Below are 12,012 nucleotides of genomic sequence, written 5' to 3'. Positions count from 1 at the left end.
GAGCTAAACTAGGTATGTGTCCAACTCCCAGAAATAACTTCATGCCCCATCTCACTTTTTCTAGCTAATAAGGATCACATAATTCCGAACAAAGTTTTGACACAGATTCCCAATTCGGGCATTCAGAACATATAGCACGTTGCTGCAAGCAAGCACATTCTCATTCAAAGTTGCAAGTTACTGTGTAGGAACAAGTTTGTATAGGTATTTCAAAGATGCCCAGAACTGAGCTAAACTTGGTATGTGTCCAACTCCTAGAAATAACTTCATGCCCCATCTCCCTTACTTCCAGCTAGTAAGGATCACATAATTCCGAACAAAGTTTTGACACAGATTCCCAATTCGGGCATTCAGAACATATAGCACGTTGCTGCAAACAACCACATTCTCATTCAAAGTGGCAAGTTACTATGTAGGAACAAGTTTGTATAGGTATTTCAAAGATGCCCAGAACTGAGCTAAACGTTGTATGTCTCCAACTCCTAGAAATAAATTCATGCCCCATCTCCCTTACTTCCAGCTAGTAAGGATCACATAATTCCGAACAAAGTTTTGACACAGATTCCCAATTCGAGCATTCAGATCATATAGCACGTTGCTGTAAGCAAGCACATTCTCATTCAAAGTGGCAAGTTACTATGTAGGAACAAGTTAGTTTAGGTATTTCAAAGATGCCCAGAACTGAGCTAAACGTATTATGTCTCCAACTCCTAGAAATAACTTCATGCCCCATCTCCCTTACTTCCAGCTAGTAAGGATCACATAATTCCTAACAAAGTTTTGACACAGATTCCCAATTCGGGCATTCAGAACATATAGCACGTTGCTGTAAGCAAGCACATTCTCATTCAAAGTTGCAAGTTACTATGTAGGAACAAGTTTGTATAGGTATTTCAAAGATGCCCAGAACTGAGCTAAACTTGGTATGTGTCCAACTCCCAGAAATAACTTCATGCCCCATCTCCCTTACTTCCAGCTAATAAGGATCACATAATTCCGAACAAAGTTTTGACACAGATTCCCAATTCCGGCATTCAGAACATATAGCACGTTGCTGCAAGCAAGCACATTCTCATTCAAAGTTGCAAGTTACTATGTAGGAACAAGTTTGTATAGGTATTTCAAAGATGCCCAGAACTGAGCTAAACGTTGTATGTCTCCAACTCCTAGAAATAACTTCATGCCCCATCTCCCTTACTTCCAGCTAGTAAGGATCACATAATTCCTAACAAAGTTTTGACACAGATTCCCAATTCGGGCATTCAGAACATATAGCACGTTGCTGTAAGAAAGCACATTCTCATTCAAAGTTGCAAGTTACTGTGTAGGAACAAGTTTGTATAGGTATTTCAAAGATGCCCAGAACTGAGCTAAACTTGGTATGTGTCCAACTCCTAGAAATAACTTCATGCCCCATCTCCCTTACTTCCAGCTAGTAAGGATCACATAATTCCGAACAAAGTTTTGACACAGATTCCCAATTCGGGCATTCAGAACATATAGCACGTTGCTGCAAGCAAGCACATTCTCATTCAAAGTGGCAAGTTACTATGTAGGAACAAGTTTGTATAGGTATTTCAAAGATGCCCAGAACTGAGCTAAACGTTGTATGTCTCCAACTCCTAGAAATAAATTCATGCCCCATCTCCCTTACTTCCAGCTAGTAAGGATCACATAATTCCTAACAAAGTTTTGACACAGATTCCCAATTCGGGCATTCAGATCATATAGCACGTTGCTGTAAGCAAGCACATTCTCATTCAAAGTGGCAAGTTACTATGTAGGAACAAGTTAGTTTAGGTGTTTCAAAGATGCCCAGAACTGAGCTAAACGTATTATGTCTCCAACTCCTAGAAATAACTTCATGCCCCATCTCCCTTACTTCCAGCTAGTAAGGATCACATAATTCCTAACAAAGTTTTGACACAGATTCCCAATTTGGGCATTCAGAACATATAGCACGTTGCTGTAAGCAAGCACATTCTCATTCAAAGTTGCAAGTTACTATGTAGGAACTGGTTTGTATAGGTATTTCAAAGATGCCCAGAACTGAGCTAAACTTGGTATGTGTCCAACTCCCAGAAATAACTTCATGCCCCATCTCCCTTACTTCCAGCTAATAAGGATCACATAATTCCGAACAGAGTTTTGACACAGATTCCCAATTCCGGCATTCAGAACATATAGCACGTTGCTGCAAGCAAGCACATTCTCATCCAAAGTTGCAAGTTACTATGTAGGAACAAGTTTGTATAGGTATTTCAAAGATGCCCAGAACTGAGCTAAACGTTGTATGTCTCCAACTCCTAGAAATAACTTCATGCCCCATCTCCCTTACTTCCAGCTAGTAAGGATCACATAATTCCTAAAAAAGTTTTGACACAGATTCCCAATTCGGGCATTCAGAACATATAGCACGTTGCTGTAAGCAAGCACATTCTCATTCAAAGTTGCAAGTTACTGTGTAGGAACAAGTTTGTATAGGTATTTCAAAGATGCCCAGAACTGAGCTAAACTTGGTATGTGTCCAACTCCTAGAAATAACTTCATGCCCCATCTCCCTTACTTCCAGCTAGTAAGGATCACATAATTCCGAACAAAGTTTTGACACAGATTCCCAATTCGGGCATTCAGAACATATAGCACGTTGCTGCAAGCAAGCACATTCTCATTCAAAGTGGCAAGTTACTATGTAGGAACAAGTTTGTATAGGTATTTCAAAGATGCCCAGAACTGAGCTAAACGTTGTATGTCTCCAACTCCTAGAAATAACTTCATGCCCCATCACCCTTACTTCCAGCTAGTAAGGATCACATAATTCCTAACAAAGTTTTGACACAGATTCCCAATTCGGGCATTCAGATCATATAGCACGTTGCTGTAAGCAAGCACATTCTCGTTCAAAGTTGCAAGTTACTGTGTAGGAACAAGTTTGTATAGGTATTTCAAAGATGCCCAGAACTGAGCTAAACTTGGTATGTGTCCAACTCCTAGAAATAACTTCATGCCCCATCTCCCTTACTTCCAGCTAGTAAGGATCACATTATTCCGAACAAAGTTTTGACACAGATTCCCAATTCTGGCATTCAGAACATATAGCACGTTGCTGTAAGCAAGCACATTCTCATTCAAAGTTGCAAGTTACTGTGTAGGAACAAGTTTGTATAGGTATTTCAAAGATGCCCAGAACTGAGCTAAACTTGGTATGTGTCCAACTCCTAGAAATAACTTCATGCCCCATCTCCCTTACTTCCAGCTAGTAAGGATCACATAATTCCTAACAAAGTTTTCACACAGATTCCCAATTCGGGCATTCAGATCATATAGCACGTTGCTGTAAGCAAGCACATTCTCATTCAAAGTTACAAGTTACTGTGTAGGAACAAGTTTGTATAGGTATTTCAAAGATACCCAGAACTGAGCTAAACTTGGTATGTGTCCAACTCCTAGAAATAACTTCATGCCCCATCTCCCTTACTTCCAGCTAGTAAGGATCACATAATTCCGAACAAAGTTTTGACACAGATTCCCAATTCGGGCATTCAGAACATATAGCACGTTGCTGTAAGCAAGCACATTCTCATTCAATGTTGCAAGTTACTGTGTAGGAACAAGTTTGTATAGGTATTTCAAAGATGCCCAGAACTGAGCTAAACTTGGTATATGTCCAACTCCTAGAAATAACTTCATGCCCCATCTCCCTTACTTCCAGCTAGTAAGGATCACATAATTCCGAACAAAGTTTTGACACAAATTCCCAATTCGGGCATTCAGAACATATAGCACGTTGCTGCAAGCAAGCACATTCTCATTCAAAGTGGCAAGTTACTATGTAGGAACAAGTTTGTATAGGTATTTCAAAGATGCCCAGAACTGAGCTAAACGTTGTATGTCTCCAACTCCTAGAAATAAATTCATGCCCCATCTCCCTTACTTCCAGCTAGTAAGGATCACATAATTCCTAACAAAGTTTTGACACACATTCCCAATTCGGGAATTCAGATCATATAGCACGTTGCTGTAAGCAAGCACATTCTCATTCAAAGTTGCAAGTTACTATGTAGGAACATGTTTGTATAGGTATTTCAAAGATGCCCAGAACTGAGCTAAACGTTGTATGTCTCCAACTCCTAGAAACAACTTCATGCCCCATCTCCCTTACTTCCAGCTTGTAAGGATCACATAATTCCTAACAAAGTTTTGACACAGATTCCCAATTCGGGCATTCAGAACATATAGCACGTTGCTGTAAGCAAGCACATTCTCATTCAAAGTTGCAAGTTACTGTGTAGGAACAAGTTTGTATAGGTATTTCAAAGATGCCCAAAACTGAGCTAAACTTGGTATGTGTCCAACTCCTAGAAATAACTTCATGCCCCATCTCCCTTACTTCCAGCTAGTAAGGATCACATAATTCCGAACCAAGTTTTGACACAGATTCCCAATTCTGGCATTCAGAACATATAGCACGTTGCTGCAAGCAAGCACATTCTCATTCAAAGTGGCAAGTTACTATGTAGGAACAAGTTTGTATAGGTATTTCAAAGATGCCCAGAACTGAGCTAAACGTTGTATGTCTCCAACTCCTTGAAATAACTTCATGCCCCATCTCCCTTACTTCCAGCTAGTAAGGATCACATAATTCCTAACAAAGTTTTGACACAGATTCCCAATTCGGGCATTCAGAACATATAGCACGTTGCTGTAAGCAAGCACATTCTCATTCAAAGTTGCAAGTTACTGTGTAGGAACAAGTTAGTATAGGTATTTCAAAGATGCCCAGAACTGAGCTAAACTTGGTATGTGTCCAACTCCTAGAAATAACTTCATGCCCCATCTCCCTTACTTCCAGCTAGTAAGGATCACATAATTCCGAACAAAGTTTTGACACAGATTCCCAATTCGGGCATTCAGAACATATAGCACGTTGCTGTAAGCAAGCACATTCTCATTCAAAGTTCCAAGTTACTGTGTAGGAACAAGTTTGTATAGGTATTTCAAAGATGCCCAGAACTGAGCTAAACTTGGTATGTGTCCAACTCCTAGAAATAACTTCATGCCCCATCTCCCTTTCTTCCAGCTAGTAAGGATCACATAATTCCGAACAAAGTTTTGACACAGATTCCCAATTCGGGCATTCAGAACATATAGCACGTTGCTGCAAGCAAGCACATTCTCATTCAAAGTGGCAAGTTACTATGTAGGAACAAGTTTGTATAGGTATTTCAAAGATGCCCAGAACTGAGCTAAACGTTGTATGTCTCCAACTCCTAGAAATAACTTCATGCCCCATCACCCTTACTTCCAGCTAGTAAGGATCACATAATTCCTAACAAAGTTGTGACACAGATTCCCAATTCGGGCATTCAGATCATATAGCACGTTGCTGTAAGCAAGCACATTCTCATTCAAAGTGGCAAGTTACTATGTAGGAACAAGTTAGTTTAGGTATTTTAAAGATGCCCAGAACTGAGCTAAACGTTTTATGTCTCCAACTCCTAGAAATAACTTCATGCCCCATCTCCCTTACTTCCAGCTAGTAAGGATCACATAATTCCTAACAAAGTTTTGACACAGATTCCCAATTCGGGCATTCAGAACATATAGCACGTTGCTGTAAGCAAGCACATTCTCATTCAAAGTTGCAAGTTACTATGTAGGAACAAGTTTGTATAGGTATTTCAAAGATGCCCAGAACTGAGCTAAACTTGGTATGTGTCCAACTCCTAGAAATAACTTCATGCCCCATCTCCCTTACTTCCAGCTAGTAAGGATCACATAATTCCGAACAAAGTTTTGACACAGATTCCCAATTCGGGCATTCAGAACATATAGCACGTTGCTGCAAGCAAGCACATTCTCATTCAAAGTGGCAAGTTACTATGTAGGAACAAGTTTGTATAGGTATTTCAAAGATGCCCAGAACTGAGCTAAACGTTGTATGTCTCCAACTCCTAGAAATAACTTCATGCCCCATCTCCCTTACTTCCAGCTAGTAAGGATCACATAATTCCTAACAAAGTTTTGACACAGATTCCCAATTCGGGCATTCAGATCATATAGCACGTTGCTGTAAGCAAGCACATTCTCATTCAAAGTGGCAAGTTACTATGTAGGAACAAGTTAGTTTAGGTATTTCAAAGATGCCCAGAACTGAGCTAAACGTATTATGTCTCCAACTCCTAGAAATAACTTCATGCCCCATCTCCCTTACTTCCAGCTAGTAAGGATCACATAATTCCTAACAAAGTTTTGACACAGATTCCCAATTCGGGCATTCAGAACATATAGCACGTTGCTGTAAGCAAGCACATTCTCATTCAAAGTTGCAAGTTACTATGTAGGAACAAGTTTGTATAGGTATTTCAAAGATGCCCAGAACTGAGCTAAACGTTGTATGTCTCCAACTCCTAGAAATAACTTCATGCCCATCTCCCTTACTTCCAGCTAGTAAGGATCACATAATTCCTAACAAAGTTTTGACACAGATTCCCAATTCGGGCATTCAGAACATATAGCACGTTGCTGCAAGCAAGCACATTCTCATTCAAAGTTGCAAGTTACTATGTAGGAACAAGTTTGTATAGGTATTTCAAAGATGCCCAGAACTGAGCTAAACTTGGTGTGTGTCCAACTCCTAGAAATAAATTCATGCCCCATCTCCCTTACTTCCAGCTAGTAAGGATCACATAATTCCTAACAAAGTTTTGACACAGATTCCCAATTCGGGCATTCAGATCATATAGCACGTTGCTGTAAGCAAGCACATTCTCATTCAAAGTTGCAAGTTACTATGTAGGAACAAGTTTGTATAGGTATTTCAAAGATGCCCAGAACTGAGCTAAACGTTGTATGTCTCCAACTCCTAGAAATAACTTCATGCCCATCTCCCTTACTTCCAGCTAGTAAGGATCACATAATTCCTAACAAAGTTTTGACACAGATTCCCAATTCGGGCATTCAGAACATATAGCACGTTGCTGTAAGCAAGCACATTCTCATTCAACGTGGCAAGTTACTGTGTAGGAACAAGTTTGTATAGGTATTTCAAAGATGCCCAGAACTGAGCTAAACTTGGTATGTGTCCAACTCCTAGAAATAACTTCATGCCCCATCTCCCTTACTTCCAGCTAGTAAGGATCACATAATTCCGAACAAAGTTTTGACACAGATTCCCAATTCTGGCATTCAGAACATATAGCACGTTGCTGCAAGCAAGCACATTCTCATTCAAAGTGGCAAGTTACTATGTAGGAACAAGTTTGTATAGGTATTTCAAAGATGCCCAGAACTGAGCTAAACTTGGTATGTGTCCAACTCCTAGAAATAACTTCATGCCCCATCTCCCTTACTTCCAGCTAGTAAGGATCACATAATTCCTAACAAAGTTTTGACACAGATTCCCAATTCGGGCATTCAGAACATATAGCACGTTGCTGTAAGCAAGCACATTCTCATTCAAAGTGGCAAGTTAGTATGTAGGAACAAGTTAGTTTAGGTATTTCAAAGATGCCCAGAACTGAGCTAAACGTTTTATGTCTCCAACTCCTAGAAATAACTTCATGCCCCATCTCCCTTACTTCCAGATAGTAAGGATCACATAATTCCTAACAAAGTTGTGACACAGATTCCCAATTCGGGCATTCAGATCATATAGCACGTTGCTGTAAGCAAGCACATTCTCATTCAAAGTGGCAAGTTACTATGTAGGAACAAGTTAGTTTAGGTATTTCAAAGATGCCCAGAACTGAGCTAAACGTTTTATGTCTCCAACTCCTAGAAATAACTTCATGCCCCATCTCCCTTACTTCCAGCTAGTAAGGATCACATAATTCCTAACAAAGTTTTGACACAGATTCCCAATTCGGGCATTCAGAACATATAGCACGTTGCTGCAAGCAAGCACATTCTCATTCAAAGTGGCAAGTTACTATGTAGGAACAAGTTTGTATAGGTATTTCAAAGATGCCCAGAACTGAGCTAAACGTTGTATGTCTCCAACTCCTAGAAATAAATTCATGCCCCATCTCCCTTACTTCCAGCTAGTAAGGATCACATAATTCCTAACAAAGTTTTGACACAGATTCCCAATTCGGGCATTCAGATCATATAGCACGTTGCTGTAAGCAAGCACATTCTCATTCAAAGTGGCAAGTTACTATGTAGGAACAAGTTAGTTTAGGTATTTCAAAGATGCCCAGAACTGAGCTAAACTTGGTATGTGTCCAACTCCCAGAAATAACTTCATGCCCCATCTCCCTTACTTCCAGCTAATAAGGATCACATAATTCCGAACAAAGTTTTGACACAGATTCCCAATTCGGGCATTCAGAACATATAGCACGTTGCTGCAAGCAAGCACATTCTCATTCAAAGTTGCAAGTTACTATGTAGGAACAAGTTTGTATAGGTATTTCAAAGATGCCCAGAACTGAGCTAAACGTATTATGTCTCCAACTCCTAGAAATAACTTCATGCCCCATCTCCCTTACTTCCAGCTAGTAAGGATCACATAATTCCTAACAAAGTTTTGACACAGATTCCCAATTCGGGCATTCAGAACATATAGCACGTTGCTGTAAGCAAGGACATTCTCATTCAAAGTTGCAAGTTACTGTGTAGGAACAAGTTTGTATAGGTATTTCAAAGATGCCCAGAACTGAGCTAAACTTGGTATGTGTCCAACTCCTAGAAATAACTTCATGCCCCATCTCCCTAACTTCCAGCTAGTAAGGATCACATAATTCCGAACAAAGTTCTGACACAGATTCCCAATTCGGGCATTCAGAACATATAGCACGTTGCTGCAAGCAAGCACATTCTCATTCAAAGTGGCAAGTTACTATGTAGGAACAAGTTTGTATAGGTATTTCAAAGATGCCCAGAACTGAGCTAAACGTTGTATGTCTCCAACTCCTAGAAATAACTTCATGCCCCATCACCCTTACTTCCAGCTAGTAAGGATCACATAATTCCTAACAAAGTTTTGACACAGATTCCCAATTCGGGCATTCAGATCATATAGCACGTTGCTGTAAGCAAGCACATTCTCGTTCAAAGTTGCAAGTTACTGTGTAGGAACAAGTTTGTATAGGTATTTCAAAGATGCCCAGAACTGAGCTAAACTTGGTATGTGTCCAACTCCTAGAAATAACTTCATGCCCCATCTCCCTTACTTCCAGCTAGTAAGGATCACATTATTCCGAACAAAGTTTTGACACAGATTCCCAATTCTGGCATTCAGAACATATAGCACGTTGCTGTAAGCAAGCACATTCTCATTCAAAGTTGCAAGTTACTGTGTAGGAACAAGTTTGTATAGGTATTTCAAAGATGCCCAGAACTGAGCTAAACTTGGTATGTGTCCAACTCCTAGAAATAACTTCATGCCCATCTCCCTTACTTCCAGCTAGTAAGGATCACATAATTCCTAACAAAGTTTTGACACAGATTCCCAATTCGGGCATTCAGAACATATAGCACGTTGCTGTAAGCAAGCACATTCTCATTCAACGTGGCAAGTTACTGTGTAGGAACAAGTTTGTATAGGTATTTCAAAGATGCCCAGAACTGAGCTAAACTTGGTATGTGTCCAACTCCTAGAAATAACTTCATGCCCCATCTCCCTTACTTCCAGCTAGTAAGGATCACATAATTCCGAACAAAGTTTTGACACAGATTCCCAATTCTGGCATTCAGAACATATAGCACGTTGCTGCAAGCAAGCACATTCTCATTCAAAGTGGCAAGTTACTATGTAGGAACAAGTTTGTATAGGTATTTCAAAGATGCCGAGAACTGAGCTAAACGTTGTATGTCTCCAACTCCTAGAAATAACTTCATGCCCCATCTCCCTTACTTCCAGCTAGTAAGGATCACATAATTCCTAACAAAGTTTTGACACAGATTCCCAATTCGGGCATTCAGAACATATAACACGTTGCTGTAAGCAAGCACATTCTCATTCAAAGTTGCAAGTTACTGTGTAGGAACAAGTTTGTATAGGTATTTCAAAGATGCCCAGAACTGAGCTAAACTTGGTATGTGTCCAACTCCTAGAAATAACTTCATGCCCCATCTCCCTTACTTCCAGCTAGTAAGGATCACATAATTCCGAACAAAGTTTTGACACAGATTCCCAATTCGGGCATTCAGAACATATAGCACGTTGCTGCAAGCAAGCACATTCTCATTCAAAGTGGCAAGTTACTATGTAGGAACAAGTTTGTATAGGTATTTCAAAGATGCCCAGAACTGAGCTAAACTTGGTATGTGTCCAACTCCTAGAAATAACTTCATGCCCCATCTCCCTTACTTCCAGCTAGTAAGGATCACATAATTCCGAACAAAGTTTTGACACAGATTCCCAATTCGGGCATTCAGAACATATAGCACGTTGCTGCAAGCAAGCACATTCTCATTCAAAGTGGCAAGTTACTATGTAGGAACAAGTTTGTATAGGTATTTCAAAGATGCCCAGAACTGAGCTAAACTTGGTGTGTGTCCACCTCCCAGAAATAACTTCATGCCCCATCTCCCTTACTTCCAGCTAGTAAGGATCACATAATTCCTGACAAACTTTTGACACAGATTCCCAATTCGGGCATTCAGATAATATAGCACGTTGCTGCAAGCAAGCACATTCTCATTCAAAGTTGCAAGTTACTGTGTAGGAACAAGTTTGTATAGGTATTTCAATGATGCCCAGAACTGAGCTAAATGTTGTATGTCTCCAACTCCTAGAAATAACTTCATGCCCCATCTCCCTTACTTCCAGCTAGTAAGGATCACATAATTCCTAACAAAGTTTTGACACAGATTCCCAATTCGGGCATTCAGAACATATAGCACGTTGCTGTAAGCAAGCACATTCTCATTCAAAGTTGCAAGTTACTGTGTAGGAACAAGTTTGTATAGGTATTTCAAAGATGCCCAGAACTGAGCTAAACTTGGTATGTGTCCAACTCCTAGAAATAACTTCATGGCCCATCTCCCTTACTTCCAGCTAGTAAGGATCACATAATTCCTAAGAAAGTTTTGACACAGATTCCCAATTCGGGCATTCAGAACATATAGCACGTTGCTGTAAGCAAGCACATTCTCATTCAAAGTTGCAAGTTACTATGTAGGAACAAGTTTGTATAGGTATTTCAAAGATGCCCAGAACTGAGCTAAACTTGGTATGTGTCCAACTCCTAGAAATAACTTCATGCCCCATCTCCCTTACTTCCAGCTAGTAAGGATCACATAAATCCTAACAAAGTTTTGACACAGATTCCCAATTCGGGCATTCAGAACATATAGCACGTTGCTGCAAGCAAGCACATTCTCATTCAAAGTGGCAAGTTACTATGTAGGAACAAGTTTGTATAGGTATTTCAAAGATGCCCAGAACTGAGCTAAACGTTGTATGTCTCCAACTCCTAGAAATAAATTCATGCCCCATCTCCCTTACTTCCAGCTAGTAAGGATCACATAATTCCTAACAAAGTTTTGACACAGATTCCCAATTCGGGCATTCAGATCATATAGCACGTTGCTGTAAGCAAGCACATTCTCATTCAAAGTGGCAAGTTACTATGTAGGAACAAGTTAGTTTAGGTATTTCAAAGATGCTCAGAACTGAGCTAAACGTATTATGTCTCCAACTCCTAGAAAAAACTTCATGCCCCATCTCCCTTACTTCCAGCTAGTAAGGATCACATAATTCCTAACAAAGTTTTGACACAGATTCCCAATTCGGGCATTCAGAACATATAGCACGTTGCTGTAAGCAAGCACATTCTCATTCAAAGTTGCAAGTTACTATGTAGGAACAAGTTTGTATAGGTATTTCAAAGATGCCCAGAACTGAGCTAAACTTGGTATGTGTCCAACTTCCAGAAATAACTTCATGCCCCATCTCCCTTACTTCCAGCTAATAAGGATCACATAATTCCGAACAAAGTTTTGACACAGATTCCCAATTCGGGCATTCAGAACATATAGCACGTTGCTGCAAGCAAGCACATT

The sequence above is a fragment of the Diceros bicornis genome, chromosome 41 (genome assembly GCF_020826845.1).
Source record: "Diceros bicornis minor isolate mBicDic1 chromosome 41, mDicBic1.mat.cur, whole genome shotgun sequence".
Lineage (NCBI taxonomy): Eukaryota > Metazoa > Chordata > Mammalia > Perissodactyla > Rhinocerotidae > Diceros > Diceros bicornis.
The sequence above is the reverse complement of the archived record's forward strand: the minus strand, read 5'-3'. Positions refer to the sequence as shown.